Here is a 16762-nt window from a genome sequence, read left to right on the forward strand (position 1 = left end):
CAAATGTCAGATTCAGGCCTGCAGGCAGGAAAGAAAGCCTTAGAAGACTATTACTAGTAATATGAGACTGTCAGTGTGCCATAGCTGACAATTTAGGTAATCTAAAGGAAGTTTGCGTCTGTCAAGTTGGAAAATAACAATGTATTAAAAACCTCAGAAAGGGTTGGGCATAGTGTTAATCACTAGGACAGATTCCAAATAGCTCCATGGTTCTTAACAGCAAGATATGACAAATGTGGCATCAAGTAAATTAATCACGTATAAAACTCCAGGTTAAATCAAAGCTTCAGGGTGCCTTTCTCCAACATTCTTTAACAAGAGGAAGATCTTAGGAAATTCTGTCAGAGACTGCAACAGGCCCAGGGACCTCTGCTAGCTGGATAGATCATCTGATGTTATGATTCAGAATTTGTGATTGTATCAGTCCAATTTGGCTTCTCTCTTCAAAGACCTACATAAACTTAACCAGTCTGTGGAGGGGTTAGGAAATGGGAGCCCCGAAAAACATCTGTTAAATAAGTCCCAGATCTAGATACTTCAGCGTCCATCTCTCAGCCTCTTCTCCCTGTGCTACCTCTCAAATTTACATTCTATCTATCTAAAATCAAATGCATCCAGGCCCTGTACAGAATACTAAGGAAAAGTATGCACTCTGGAGTACAAAGACTACCCTGGAGTCTCAGCCATACCTTCCAGCTGTGGGATCCTGGTCCAGTGTTCAATTTCTCCGAACCTCAGATTCCTCATCTGAGTACCTGAATCACATGGATAAAAGTACGTGTGACATGTAGGTGATGTGAGGATTACTTATTTTAACACAACACCGAAATATTGCCTCCAAAAGACTGTATCTAGCATTATTAATACTAGGTTTCTTTTGTGGTCTTTATATGTCAGTCAGGTCAGGACAAATTAGAATAGATGATGGAATTAATACCTAGTCCTTGGAAAGCATATCCTTTCTCACCAGAGAAGATCTTTCTTGATGATAATGTATGGGAGGCTGCAATGTAATGCTAATACACTTCACTACATTGACAATAGAGGCATTGGAAATTAATTTGTTCTTTTCTGAAGTTAATTTGTTACCTATTCTTAATGCTTGTAGCATTTTTTGGTTGACCACAAAATTGCTATAAAAGTAGTTGGAGTTCACAACATTTTTGGTTTTGGTTTTGCTTTTTTTTTTGCCAGTCCTTTGGCTTGAACTTAGGGCCTGGGTGCTGTCCTGGAATCTCTTTGTGTGCAAGGCTAGAGATCTACTTCAGCCACAGCGCCACTTCCAGCTTCTTCTGAGTAGTTTATTGGAGATAAGAATCTCATGACTTTCCTGCCCAAGCTGGCTGGGAACCATGATCCTCAGATCTCAGCTCCCTGAGTAGCTTGGATTACCAGTGTGAGCCACCAGCTCCCAACTTCACAATGCAGTTTTAAAATGTAGCCTTTTTTAGTTTTATTGAAGTCAAAACTTCTGCCCTTCAAAAAGATGCCATTCAGAAAAGACATTGGGCTAACAAGCAGGGTGAATGCAGGTGAATATAGTCTAAGTAAAGTGTTTGCATGTGTGAAAATAAAGGAATGAAAGCTATTGAGGTTGTTTCAGAAATCAGGTTGGGCCATAGAGGGGGTTGACTGAAATATATTATATACACATGTGGAAATGTCACAATGCATACTCCCCCCCTTGGCATAACTAACATATAACCCAAAGGATATCCAGACCGGACCCAAAAGAAAAAGAAAAAGAAAAGCAGGAGATAATGCACATCAACTAAGCAGCAAACATTACCTCTGCCAAGTGGGATGAGGTAAATAAAGCAGGTTGTAATTTCTTATTCTGTACCAGTAACTTCATAGATACCATTAAAGGGTTTTTTGTTTGTTTGTTTTGTTTTGTCGGTCGTGGGGCCTGGACTCTGGGCCTGGGCAACTGTCCCTCAGCTCTTCAGCTTAAGGCTAACACTCTACCACTTGAGCCACAGCACCACTTCTGGCTTTATCTGTCTCATGAATGCAAGACAAGCACTCTACCAGTGAGCCACTTTCCCAGCCCTCATTAAATGGTTTTTAAAGAATTTTTCAAAGTAACAAAGAAATAAATGTATATTAGGAACATTTATGTCTTTCATTTTATTTCTGCAATTTCTATTTTAGGTTAAAAACACTGAGTCAACAAACAAGAAAGCACACTGAAAATTTTAGCTTTTGTGTATGTGTGTGAGTGTGTGTGTGTGTGTGTGTGTGTGTGTGTATGTGTATGTGTGTGAGTACATGTGCAGGTACCCAGGCTTAAACTCAGAGCCTCTCAATCTTGCTGAGCTTTTTTGCTCAAAGCTGGCACTCTACCACCTGAGCCTCATCTCTACTTCCAGCCTTTTGTTTGTTCCCTGGAGATAAGAGTCACAGATTTGCCTGCCTAGGCTTGCTTCAAACTTTCATCCTCAGATCCCAGCCTTTTGTGTAGTGAGGATTTCAGGCGTGAGCTGCCTATGCCCAGCCTTTTCTTTTTCTTTCCTGTTGCAATGATAAGAATGGAGCCCGGGGCCCTTGTGTATGCTAGACCAGTGCTGTACCACAGACTGCTCACCCAGCCCTCAGCAAATTTAATCACAGCACCCCCAAGAACCATACTGAAGTGCTCTCTACAGTCAAGTGTATGATTCCTTCCCTCCTCACTTTTTTTTTCTCGACATTTATTGGACATATGGCAGGTAACGGGCTCTCAGCTGTGTTGGCTTAGCAGTAGTAGCTCTTTCTCAGCCTCCCAGATGCTACCAAATGCTCCCAGCTGTCATAATCAAAATCTCTCCAAAATTGTCCAGTATCGCCCCAGCTGAGACCCACTAGTGTAAAGAAACTAAATTTCTAGATCAACTCCCATGTTTTTCTCTGAAATTAATAAACCCATATTATGTGAACATGAACACACTTCCCTCATCTTTGTGTTCTTTCTCCATGGCCCTTCTTCTTCAGGATAGGAGAAAGGTCCTTTTTCATGACTTCTTTCTTCCCAAGAATCTCACAGTGATGCTTTGCCAGGGGTGGGGGTGGGGAGGATATCCTGTGTACCTCCCCAAAGGGATGGTCACAACTCCTAACCCCTATCATGTATCTTTCCCATACATCTCAACTGATTTTTAAAAATGAACTTAAAAAATAAAAGTGCATTGGCAACCATTTAACAAAGCAGCAAAGTGTTTGTGATGTAATGTCGGCTGACTTGCATCCTAGTAAAATGGTGCATCAGCATCTTAGAGGCACAAGAAATAAACAGCATTTAAGTCCATTTATTTACATCCTGTTGTTAATCCAGAGTGATCACAGCTTTGTAAGCATAAACTATCTCGTTAGATGCAATAGAATGAAGGAAATGAGATAGAAACTATGATTTGGGGTGGGGGTGGGGAGAGGAATGATGTAAATTTTCCAACTGTAAAAGATGAGCTTGTTTGGAATTTTTTTTAAGATGATAGTGGCTATCAAACCCTTGTTGATGTTTTGTTTCCAGTTCTACTTATTTAAAAAGTAAGGGTACCACTTTGTGCTATTCATTTAGCATTTTTAATATGCATTTTATTTAATACATAAATTGCATTCATGCATTTATTTTATAGATAAAATTTAAGGTTTGGGGAGAGTTGTATATGTTCTCAAAATGATATTAAAGGTGTGTGATAACAGGTCTAAATGTCACTCACAATTGAACTATGTTTGATAATCAATGGGGGAAAAAATGTGAGTTAGTCTAAACTAAAGAGACTCTGCCACCTGGTGGTGGAGAGATTTTTATGGCCCACTAGGTGTGGGTGATTGACAGAATAATTTGTTATAATTTTTCCATAGGTAACTTGTTGTCACAACAGAATAATTTATGTTAACACAGTATAATTTAATAACATGGAAAATCAGAGCTGAAATAAGACATATAGGTGCAGAGAAAGAAAAAAAAAAGCTAATTCTTCTGGGCTGGGGGAGGGGGCGAGTACTGGAGTTTGAACTCAGGACTTTATACTTGCTAGGCTAGCATTCCAATGTTTAACCATGCCTCCAGCTCAAAATGGCTAATTCTTGGTTTTATCATTCCAAATTCAGGAAATTTTCATTGGTAGCTTTTTGGTTTTTGATTTTGGGGTTTTGTTTTTTTTTTTTTTGGCAAACAGATTGTGTTTGAAAGTGAAAGAAAGCCTGTGAAAGTAAAGTAGCAAAACCTTATCTAGAGAGAAGCCTAAAGAAGAGCCCCTTATTTGTAGCTTTTTTAACTGGGTACAATAATGTCTAAAATATTTCCCCTGAGATCAACTACTTCTAATAATTCTTTAAAATGATAGTTCATATGCTTTTTTAAATAAACATACATAAAACAACTATTCTGTCAATGTATCCATTTATGCACACTACACAAAATGAAATTACCAAAGATGTCATTATTTGTAATAATTTATTGAAAAATATCATCTATAAAGTTTTTTTCCTTGGGGCTGGGAATGTGGCTCAGTGGTAGAATACTTGCTTAGCATGCATGAAGCCCTGGGTTTGATTCCTCAGTACCACATAAACAGAAAAGGCAGGAGGTAAAACTGTAGTTAAAGTGGTAGAGTACTAGTTTTGAGCAAAAGAATCTCAAGGACAGTGTTCAGGCCCTGAGTTCAAAGCCGCAGAACTGGCACCAAAAAAAAAAGTTTTTTTTTTATTGGTGGTACTAGAGATTGAATGGACTCAGGATTCGTGCTTGATGAACAAGAGCTCCACTACCTGAACCACACCATAGGTCCTTTTCTTTTAGTTTGATTTTCAGATTGGGACTAACATTTTTGCTCTTCTGGCCTCGGACAAAAAAATTATCCTAACTCTGCTTCTTGAGGAGCTGGGGGTATAAGAATACACTACTACACTCAGCCTGCTTTATTGCCTGCTTTCAATGGCAGTTTGTTCATCTTTCTGTCAAAAATGGGCACAAGCAAAGAAATATGAACCTTGTTATAGTTCTGATTTCCTGAAACTCATCCCAACAATTCCTTCAAATTACAAAATAGTAGAACTTAAAAAATCATTCCACTTCTAGAGTTGATTTCCACATGTATGTATTTTCTATTATGTTTTGTAGACAATTTGCCATAATGAAAGGAAATTTTATTCTGTGAGCATGAAGCTTCACAATCTTCAGAATTACTAATGACATTTAAACCAACCTCCAAACAAATACAGAGCTCTCTCATCTACTAGAAGTGTCAGTTAAAGCATATTTGTTTGTACATGTCTCTGTCCAAAAACACTTCCAATTTAACAGTTCCTGTGAATAATGGCTGTTTTTAAAAATTCCCATAAGAGGAAAGTGTAACCACTGTAGAAACAAACCACAAAACAAACATAGAAACAAAGCTGTCCTATTCACCTGAACTATTCACCTCGATCAAATGCTTATTTGAAAGTAGTCAAGAGTGAAAGTCAGGCTATCAGATTCTACATCTGGGAGCTGCAGGAAGCAACTCTTAAAAGACTAACCAAAGCTAAAAGAATTGAAAGTGTGGCTCAAATGGTAGAGTGCCTGCCTAGCAAGCACGAGGTCCTGAGTTCAAACCCAAGTATCACCAAAAACATCTCTGAGAGACACTTCCATTAACCAACTGCTTATTGTCTTCCACACACGTTTACCGTTGATTTACTTTTTCACAGTTAATAAGGGCCTACCCCATAGTACTGTGATCTGGCAAAACAATGAACATGACAGACACAGACTCAAATCACACGGATGAGGAAATCAGAAAACCTTGTGAGCCTCTCCTTTTGGGGAGACACCTTGAAATTCTTTTCATATGTGGCTCTCAAGTTCTTGGATTTTGTATGTAAGCTGGGAGGCTGGAAAAAAAAACAAAAACTTTACCCCTTATTCAAGAATACTTCACATATTCGTGGATTAATGGGCTGTTGAGGATGGGTTACTTATGATAAGAACGGTTCTATTATAAGAGTTGCTTTGGCCATCTCTCATGAGCCCCCTGCTGTGATGTCTGGTGTCTCTGAGGGCTCTACAGAACTTCTTGGCTAGCAGGAGGATCTAACCAGACACGAGCCCTTGACATTCGGCTTCCTAGTCTCTAGAAGTGTAAGAAATAAATGTTTTCTCTTTATAGATTACCCAGGTTCTGGTGTTTAGTAATGGTACGAGGAAACACACTTATACATAACATTTCATGATTAAAATTTTTATCATCATTTTTAAAGAGTGTACAGTATTTTAGTTAATGAATATTCCATGATTTACGTACTTTCATTTTTTGAAGGTTGCTTCCAAAGCTTTTTGTTATTTTTAAATAAATATTTTTGAATACACATACCACATTAAAATACATTTTGCTAAGTGTAAGATTATACTAATTTCTTTTTTATTTTTGCCAGTCCTGGGGGCTTGAACTCAGGGCCTGAGCACTGTCCCTGAGCCTCTTTGGCTCAAGGTGAGCACTCTATCACTTGAGCCACAGCCCCACTTCTGGCTTTCTCTGTTTATGTGGTACTGGCATCAAACCCAGGGCTTCACACATGGTAGGCCAGCACTCTACCACTAAACCACACACACACACCACACACACACACACACACACAGCCCTATGCTAATTTCTTGAAGGAGAGGGAAGAACAGATATAAAAGACCCTAGATCCGATTGGTATGGAAATGTTACTAAAGGAGAGTATGTATGATGGTGCACATGCACTCACATACATGCATGTATTGTGTATCTGAGGCAATCTTACTTTCTCCTAAATGATGGCTCTGAATTGAAGCTCTTACAAGAAGGCAATCTAATATATACATCCCCAAGTTGCTTGCAACTGGGAAGGCTATGAGTTTGCACTCCACAGTATATTTCTGTATCCAGGGAAAAGGTCAAGTGCTGCAGAAGGCTGAGTCTAAAAATAAAGTGTGGCACTGGGAAAAATGCAGAAGTTATTCAGGGGGAAGTGAGTCAGACCAAATTTGTCCTCTGTCCTGCCATGCACTGTGGGAAGCTTCCAGGAAGTCAGGCTGCTTCTTGCATGAAAGTAACTCAGTACTGACACTAATAACTTAGGGACAATGAAGACTAGTTTCTTTCCTATACTGCTTTTGAACCCAAAGGCCACCTTTTCCTGGGCTATCTCTGTCCTGGCTGCCTCTTGCCCATTAGTATAAGATCTCCAGGGAGATGGGTTACATATCTGTATATATACAACAGTGAGTGCACTTAAATGCTTAGTCCAGTCCAGACAGGGCAGCCTCACACCTTGCTAAGACATCCAGAAAAATAAAAGTGGAAGGGGATTTTTGTTTAGAATTAGAACCTGTGTGTTTAAGGCTAAATGAATCTAGAATGTTATGAAGTTGTACCATGATATGATCAAACGGTATAAAACAAAATGATTTAACACATAGATCAAGCATCTTTTTTCTTGGGGGGGTCCGGTTGCAGGGCCTGAACTCTGGGCCTGGGGGCTGTCCCTCAGCTCTTCAGCTCAAGGCTAGCACTCTACCACTTGAGCCACAGCGCCACTTCTGGCTTTTTTCTTTTTGCTTATGTGGTGCTGAGGAATCGAACCCAGGGCCTCAGGCATGCAAGGTAAGCACTCTACCACTTGAGCCACCTTCCCAGCCCCCTCTTATAGTTACTATTACTTAACCTAAAGAGTCTTTATTTTAACCAAGGGATTCTTAGTGGCATGCATAGATGTTCCTGGGTATGGCACTGTGGCTAAAGTCTCCTTTCTCTTACTGCTCTTCCCCCCCCCATCTGCACCCCCTGACACGGAGTTCCTGGGAAGGCCTAGGTGTTCCCACCTAGACCTCCATTTCCTGGGCTACAGTGGCCTGTCTCCTGGATAAGGAGGAAAGTAAGTCCTGAGGTACTCTGCTTTATCTTTCTTTAACAAAATTTATAGCCAAAGCAAATTAGGTTGATTTAATATTATCCTTGCTCCCACTGTCTAGATATACTGCCTAGTTCAGAGACATCCTTTTCAGGAACTCCCAATAAAGAGGAGAAGAAAACAGAAGGCCTTGATAAAATGTAAACTGGATAATCAAAATGATTATCTACATGAATGGGAACTGTATATCCTGTGAATCTTGATATTGATACAAATAATGTCAAAGAAATTATTTTACAATAGGTAACTAAGTTGGTACCAGTGGCTCAGGCTTATAATCCTAGCTGAGGTCTGAGAATCTTGGTTCAAAGCCTGCCAGGGTAGACAAATCATTGAGACTATACCTCTTTCTTTTCTTTTTAAATTTTTTAATTGTTATTATAAAGGTGATGCACCGAGGGGTTTTACATAAGTCAGGTAAAGAGTACATTTCTTTTTGGACAATGGTACCCCTTTCCAAGTCCAGCTTTTTAGAGGATGAATTGGAGATGGAATTCCTCATTGACTACTTTTCCACTGGAGTTGGATTCAAACCTTGACCCTCACATCTGAGTCTCCTGAGAAGTTAGGATTATAAGTGTGAACCACTTTCCCCCAGTATAAAGCTTGTGTGGTCTGCAATTGATGGTGCTGTTTTCTTAGTCCCTTCTTGTCTTACTCCCTTCTTCCTGTCCACCATGAGGAAGTATTCCTCTACCAAGATATTCTCCATCATGGGCCCAGAATCAATGAAGCCAAGGACTATGTACTGAAAGCATCAGATAAAATAAGTGATTCCCTACTCCCTAGGTTGTTTATGCCAGGTATTTTGTTGGTGATGAAAAGTCTAAGACAGCTACCATGAAGTAGAGGCCCAGTTCAAATACAAAACTGTGTCCTGAGTAATAGAGAACAGTTATGCTTTGTTTGGCTTTGCTGTTACTTAATACTACCATGGGATTAACAAATCATTTTATTAGCTTTCTCTTTATTGGTTAGAGAGAAAAGTATAGGGTAAATTCATCTAAGAAGTGTATTTTCTTTGTTCTGCTGTAACAAGATGACTTGAAATGAACTTGACTTGATAATTATCATATGTCCTTAGGCCCAGGGGTCGTGATATATGTAGAATGAGGTGGGTAGAGAGATTTCTTAAATTTGTTTGCTTTAGTACGACAGGCACTTTACAAAAAAAAAACAAAAAACAAAAAAAACAGTTGTACTCTTGTGGAGGCTGAGACCAGACACACGTTGAAGTGATTCGTGATTCTGCTCAGGCAAAGGCTTCTTTATCACCTTCAGCAAATTGCTTTCAAAATTGAGGCAGGCAATTCTTACCTCTGAGCTTTGTTGAAAGTGTACACAAAGTGAATTTTGATATAAATGAAGGAATTAGCCCATTCCCCCGCCCCACCTTCTTTCCTAACTTGCCTGGCAGGGTACACTGGCCACTGTGGGACTGGCCCTGGGTACTACTTTCCAGAAGGGCTGGGCGTATGGAGCCTTCCTTCCACTACCCTAGGATGCACTGTGCACCCAGAGTCTCTCTGGCGCCAGACAGATGCCACCATCCGCGGAGAAGAACGCAAGGACCTGTGCACCTGGAGGACAGAAGCCGGTCCCATCACTTCTGAACTGGCTGCAAGGAGGACCTTGCTCAAGGTCCCTGCGTGCTGCCTTCCGGCCAGCTGGGATTATAGGAGCACTGAGATTCACGCTGCCACCGCTGCTGTCCCTGGGACTCCCCTTTAGGAGCCCTGGGCTCCTGGACACAGGTAAACTCCAGGCTGGCTGGAGGTTGCCCTTGGCAACGGGCAAGTGCCCGGCATCCATCCCTGCCTGCATCCCTGGGAAGAGCCTCACCAAGGGTCTGTTCCCAGAGACGGGGGAAAAAATGCAGAACACAGACTTCCACCACATCTGGCAGGGCCATCGGGCCCAGCACCCAGCTCCTCTGCGGCAGGCTCCAGGAGCCAGCAGAGGAGGAGCTCCTGCCTGGTTGTCCCTGACCTGGAGACCTTGATTGGTGTCCCCACCCTTTGTGCTGGTGTCTGGGGAAGGGGGCTGGACCGGTGGCACCTCCGATTGCAGAGGCCCGCGCTTCTTAGAACCCAGAATAGGGCCTGACAGGGGAAGGAACTACGAGGAAAGAGTTCATCTGAAGGTAGACCAATTCTTTCTATTCACCTAGCAAATCATCCCATTCTATCTGGGGTAAATCAGAAAAATGGTGTGCACCGGGTACTTTAGTCCTTTGTGGTCCAGTGTCTTTTGAGGCTGCACTTGTAAGTCTTACATGTACAGAGGGAGGCTTTCACTTTATTAGTGTAGAAGTTCTCATTTGTTGGGCAAACGAAGGCCGAACAACGTGCCAGGCAAGTGCCTTACATCTTCAGCCATCACTTTCAGCCCATTTTTGGTATTGTATCTGAAGTAGTCTCACCAACTTCCTAGGCTAACCTTGAAGTCACCGTCCTCCTGTCTCTGCCTCCGGAGTGTAAGGTCCGCCCCCCCGGGAAGGCGGGGTAGGCTCCTCCCTCCTCTTGGCTAAAGTCTCCGCCCAGTACCTGCGTTACCTAGGCAACTGGCACACCTGGAGGCACTCACCCCTCCTCCAAGGTCACATCCTGGGCCGCCCCCAGCACGCCTCCTACCGGACAGGGGAAGGGTCACAGCCCTGAGGTCACATCCGCATCCGGTGTGGCCACACCTTCCCACACCTGTCCGCACCTTCTCCCCCCCCTCCACCCCCCCCACCCCCGTTTTGGCCACGTGGTGTCCACAGTGCAGGGCGGGGGCAAGCAGTTTGGAATAAACTTCTCTTCCTCCCTGAATATGTTACATGGTGTTTTCTCTTCATCGGCTACATAAGTAAACCTATTTAATTTACCTGCCACGGCGTAGCTGGGATGGCATACCATACCCCACCACCATGCCTGGCTGTTGACAGATTTAAAATGAAAATCAGAAACCCAAAAACAAAAACCGGAACAACGTTTGACGATAGCTGTACATTGTCTCCCTCTAGTGGCTACGTTAAACAATGTAACTAATTTCAAACAGCATAGAGCTGAATTTTTGAGTGTTTGACAAGTGTGTCACTTTCTTATCCATTTGCTTTATTGTTTACTGCTCTAATGTATAAAATGGGCATCAGGGTCGGTTTCCAAGAGAAACAGCCTAGAAAATAGCAAAGTAGTAGCCTTTATGTAACAGCATTGGATTTGCTAGCTTTTAAATAACAGCTAAAGCTCTTTGATGTGTAACTCAGAAACACATAGTGGTTGACCTAGCATGGCCATGGAAGGTGCTGGAAATTGTCACTTTGAATCCATACATTTTTCAAAATGAAAATTTTACATTTTCCATGTCCATAACAAGTGGAAATGGATCTAAAGTGTTTAAAATCATACCAATCTAGATAAGAAGAAGGAGGAGGAGGAGGAGGAGGAGGAAGAGGAAGAAGAAGACCACCACCACCAAGATAAAATGGGTTACCTAGACTGGTAGGAAGTAAAGTGATAAAAAAAAAATCTCACTAACCAAGGAAAATAGCTATTGCTCTATTACTTTATGGGAAAAATAAACTTTAAGACAAAAAATATGCTACAGATAAAATGGGACACAACTGATAAGCAATGGGACACAAATGATAAGCAATTAAATGATAAGCAATTAAATTCACCAAAAGATGTAACATGCCTTTACATCAAAGCCTTACAACAATGAAAGAGAAATCAATTAATGTAATAATAAATTATTTGTGATTTTTGCTATGGCAGATATAGATTTCAGAAAAGCATGTTTCTGCTAACACATTATTTGTAATTTTATAGTGAAATTTTACATACACTTCACAGTGTTAAACAAAAATTATAGTGGGTTCTATATACTTCATCATTGGAAAAATTGAGAACTCTTGCACTAGACGTTGAAGTGTGGTATTTCCATCGAACAAGTTTTGAGCAATTATACACTTAAGGTATCACAGAATTTATACATGAAAAGAGCCATTTGTGGTTTCATTTATTTAGTTTATTTAATAGAAATATATAGTCTACATACATGCAGTTTCATAGAGATTCATAGAGAAATTGCCCTGAAGTTACTTAGCATTCCAAAATTCTCTCTCTCTCTCTCTCTCTTTCTCTCTCTCACATATCTGAGTCTTCTTAAGAAATATGTTTTGGGCTGGTACAGTAGCTCAAGTGGTAGAGCATTTCCTTATTAAGCCCAAGGTCCTGAATTCAAGTCTCAATAACATCAAATGAAATGTTCTGGATAGGGAGAGAAACACTACAGAGCTTTAAAAAAAATCTGAATATGTCTCTAGTGTGTTATTTTTCACAAAAAATACAGCAAAACAAATATTGATCTACACACTCAGCTGTGCAAGGCAATTTAATTTCTCTTAATGGACTTCGTTCTGCCAAGAGGTGACAGCAATTACGTCTCCTTTTCTCTTGTTCTTTTCAGTGGACAGTATCTGAAGCCAAGATATCTGTAGTGTTCAGGACGGAAAGCACGTGGTGTGGATCTGCCTGGGCCAGCACCAGCTGCTTCTTCCTCATCGTCTTCAGTCACTGCTCCATCAAGGTCATTTCTGACACTTCCTACTTCTAGCTACCAGGCACTTCAGGTCTGGCTTGTTTTCAGCCAACCTTGGTGTCCTTGGAAACCAAGTGTTATTCTGCTGCTCCAGCAAACACACGGTGGCAGGAGAAATTCAGTGGGGCTGCGAGGTCGTCCAAAGTCCTCTGTGCCTGCAGGCAAAACTGCAGGTGCCTGAGATTCCCTCTCCTGCCCTCCTGCTCTCCGGCTCCTGGATTACTCACTCCACCGGGCTGCCTGGGACCTCTGCACCAATCGCCAGAGAGCCATTTCCACTCTGCGCCTACCTTGCCATCTTCTGGGGCAGAATGCAGAGACCTTCTTTCTCAGGATTCCAGATGAAAGTCTCATTCTTTTCCTTCTCCTTACCGTCTTCCTTTCTAGGGCTTGTAACCTCTGAGTCTTTCTGAGTCTAGCTGACACTATGAGAAAGTGTCTTGGGGGAAAGAAAGAAAGAGAGAGGGGGGAGGGAGGGAGGAAGGAAGGGAGAGAGAGGGAGGGAGGGAGGAAGGGAGGGAAAGGAAGGAAGAAAGAAAAGAAGGAAGGAAGGAACAATCGAAGAAAGAAAGCTATTCAAAACACTCACACTTTAGAAAAGCAAAATACTGTTCTCCAACAGTACAGATGGCGAAAAAAAAACAACTCACAAAACCATCTCTGGCAACATTTGTTATTGGCTTTAATAGTAACAGAAATAGAGCAAGTGTTTCATAAAAGTGGTAAATAGGATGGATGAAAAATCAATCATGTGAGCTCCAAGCAAGTGAAGGCTTCATTCTCCAGAAGATGACCATAGTGAAGGTCATGACAAATGTGGTGAGAAGCTTTATTTCATTTGTGTGTATATAGACACATATATATTAATTTATATGCATCTTTCACCATATGTATGATTAATATGCTATAAAACTATGTATCATATATATTAATAGTGCCATAAAATAAAACCTTGGCTGGACTATCGGATATTGTGTGCAGAGATGAGGGATTGAAGAATGGCTGGGGTTGCGTGTGTTGGGGGGAGGGGCTGTGGAGCCACCGGGTTCCCTTGCTTCCCACAACCAATGGCTATCCTGACTCGATTTCCCCAGGAAATCCTCTGGATTGTATTTTCCAGAAATCTCCCACCCTCCACCTGTTAGGTAAGTTAAATAGGTAGGCTTAATTAGGTGGCCGATAAAGAGAACACCACGTGGTATTCAGGCAGGAGAGAGAAGTTCATTTATGAAGAACCTGCCCTCCCCAGGCATGGTGGAGATCGCACGGCCAAAATGGGCTGCAGGGCTGTTTTACTGGGCCTGAACTAGGGAAGGGGCGGGGAGAAGGTGTAGCCAGGTGAGGGAAGGCGAGGTAGCACTGGATTCTGAGTGACCTCAGGGCCTGGGACCTTCCCCCAGTCAGATGGGAGGCTTGACCTAGGATGGCTCAGGACGTGACCTTGGAAGAGGGGGGAGGTGACTGCCTCCAGGTGTGCCAGTTACCTAGGTGACACGGGGCGGAGACTTAGCCAAGAGGAGGGAGGAGTCTGCCTAGCCTCCCCAGGGCGGACCTTACACCACCTTTGCTCCCATTTCTTCCTTTAAAATACCTAGGCTCCAATTTTTGCTCACAAGCCTTTTTGTTCTTCATGTATAAGAATGACGAAGTAAATGGGCTCTGTTTGGAAGTGGGAGGGGGGAGGCCAGCAGGAGGGAGGAGAGCTAAGGAACAGGGTGAAGAGTGTCACAGACTTCTCTGTGTGGGCTGGCTTTGAACCAAGATTCTCAGATCTCAGCCTCATGAGTAGCCAGGCATGAGCCACCAGCGCCTGGCTTAAATAACTATTTTTCTATATTCTTTAATAATTCCATGGGCACAAAACTTCTGTATGTTAGTATATATGTAAATACACAAAAGATATTGAGGTTGTTTTGAGAAGGGGGCTGGGATTGGGAGAGTGGTAGATGAGGTGAGATTGGTCAGGACACATTGTATACAGGTATGGAAATATCACTGTGAAAACCCTCTGGTATGTGTGCTGGTTGAAAAAAACAAGTACTTTTTTACTTGCAATTTTGATTCCATAGACTAGAGAAAAATCAATAAACACTTTAAGTAACTGACTGAGGTAACACATTCAAGAAGCACATTTACCCAGAAGCACCAAGGCCTTTGCTTGAAACATTCTTTCACTGAAATTGGGGTAGCTTTGTGGGCACACCGACTGCCTGCTCCTGTCCTAGGTGCTTCATCAGTGCTATGACTTACTTTCCTGAGCAATATAGAGTACTGGGTTCAAGTGCCAGAACCTACACAACATTTGGGGTTTGGAGTAGACATCCAACAATGCTTGTAAGAAGATGAAAAGGACAAAAATGAGTGAATGAGTTAGGTACAAGTGGTTCACAGACTAAGAGAAAAATGGATACCCAAGGGAACCCACTGAAGAGTAAAGCTTGTGGAATAAATGATAGAGGTTTATAAAGGACACACGTTGCAGCTTTATAATTTCACTTGGCCTTAGCTAAGCATCAGTGGTTGAAAAATTTTACATTAAACATAATTATTTCTGCAAGATGGATATGTAGTGTGTGCCCATTATTGTTTGTTATTCATTCATTTATTTTTTTCTTGGTGTGGTTGGGCCTTGTGCTTGCTAGGCAGATGCTCTACTACTTGAATAATGCCCCTAGCCTTTAATTTGCTTTTTAAAAATTTTTTTTTGTCAGTCATGGGACTTGAACTCTGAGCCTGGGCACTGTCCCTCTACTCTTCAGCTCAAGGCTAGCGCCACAGCACCACTTTCAGTTTTCTGGTGGTTAATTGGAGATAAGTCTCATGGACCTGCCTGGGCTGGCTTTGAAAGGCAATCCTCAGATCTCAGCCTCTGCATAGCTAGCATTACAGGCGTGAGCCCCCCCCCCCCCCCCCCCTCCAGCTTGCTTTTACTTTTTGAATAGGGTCTTGCATTTACACCAGGACTGCCCTGGACCACGTTTCTCCTATTTATGCTTCTGGCGTAGCTGGGATGACGTGTGTACCATTGTGCTTAACTTCTTACACGGCTTCCAGCTGTGAATCTGGTATTTAGCAAATAACTTACATAAAGGCATTTGATTATAAGTGAATTTGTTACATTTTACATATTATAAATATTATATACTATCTTACATATAACATCTAAGATTAATATATTTATATTTACATCGTAATATAATTTTATATTATAAAATATAACATCTTTGTAATTATTAAATATAATGTAATTCTATTATAATATGTTTTTTATTATAATTAATAGGTTATTAATATTATTATATAATCATCATACAATGTTCTAGTTCATTAAGCTACTCTGAGCAAGAATGATGAAAAAAATAGTCACCTATTTTGTTTTATCTTTCCAGAGCAGTGCAGCCTGTGAACCAGTCTATGTCAACCCAGCCAATCAAAATATACGTGTTCTGATGTTCTGATGCTGAAAATCACCATGCAGTGTGGTCTGATTGTAGATGTGCATCTACACATAGGCATCACATTGTCCCGACCACCAAGTCCTTAAGTGTTTTTCTTGGTTCTTGGGTATTTTTTACTCTTTGGCAGCTCCTATGCTTTCCTTTCTCACTTAGCACAAGAGATTAATTGTGACAAGCTTCCAGTGAAAATGACAAAGTCTGGCTTCGTGTCCTATTCGCATTTCTACAGACCCTGTGCCTGGCCCCCAAGACATCATGCTACATTTGAAAGCACACTTTGCCCTTCTCTCGTAGAGACCTTGCTCTTTCTCCAGCTGGCAGAAGTCCACTGGAGATAGACACTGGCCGGGAGACACATGGTCTGCACACACTATTCTCTCCCTTCTCCCTGGCCCATGTAAGCGATACCCGCACCTTGTGACCACAGGCAGCCCATGTTCCCGAGGGCATCTGAGGCCTCTCTTTCCTGAGAAAGACCATGGAAGGAGAGGACAGTGTCCATCTGGGCTTCCAGGAAACCTTTGGTCAAGGATTCTGGGTGTAGAGGCTGGGAAGGTGGCTCAGTGGTGGAGCGCTTGCCTTGCATGCCTGAGGCCCTGGGTTCGATTCCTCAGCACCACATAAGCGAAAAGAAAAAAGCCAGAAGTGGCGCTGTGGCTCAAGTGGTAGAGCATTAGCCTTGAGCTGAAGAGCTGAGGGACAGCGCCCAGGCCCAGAGTTCAGGCCCCACAACCAGACCCAAAACAAACAAAAAAAAGGATTCTGGTGTAGTTCCCCCTCCCCTACCAGAGCAGGACAACTGGAGAAAAGCCAAGGCA

This window comes from Dipodomys ordii, unplaced genomic scaffold, assembly GCF_000151885.1.
Source record: "Dipodomys ordii isolate 6190 unplaced genomic scaffold, Dord_2.0 Scaffold4, whole genome shotgun sequence".
NCBI classification, from domain to species: Eukaryota; Metazoa; Chordata; class Mammalia; order Rodentia; family Heteromyidae; genus Dipodomys; species Dipodomys ordii.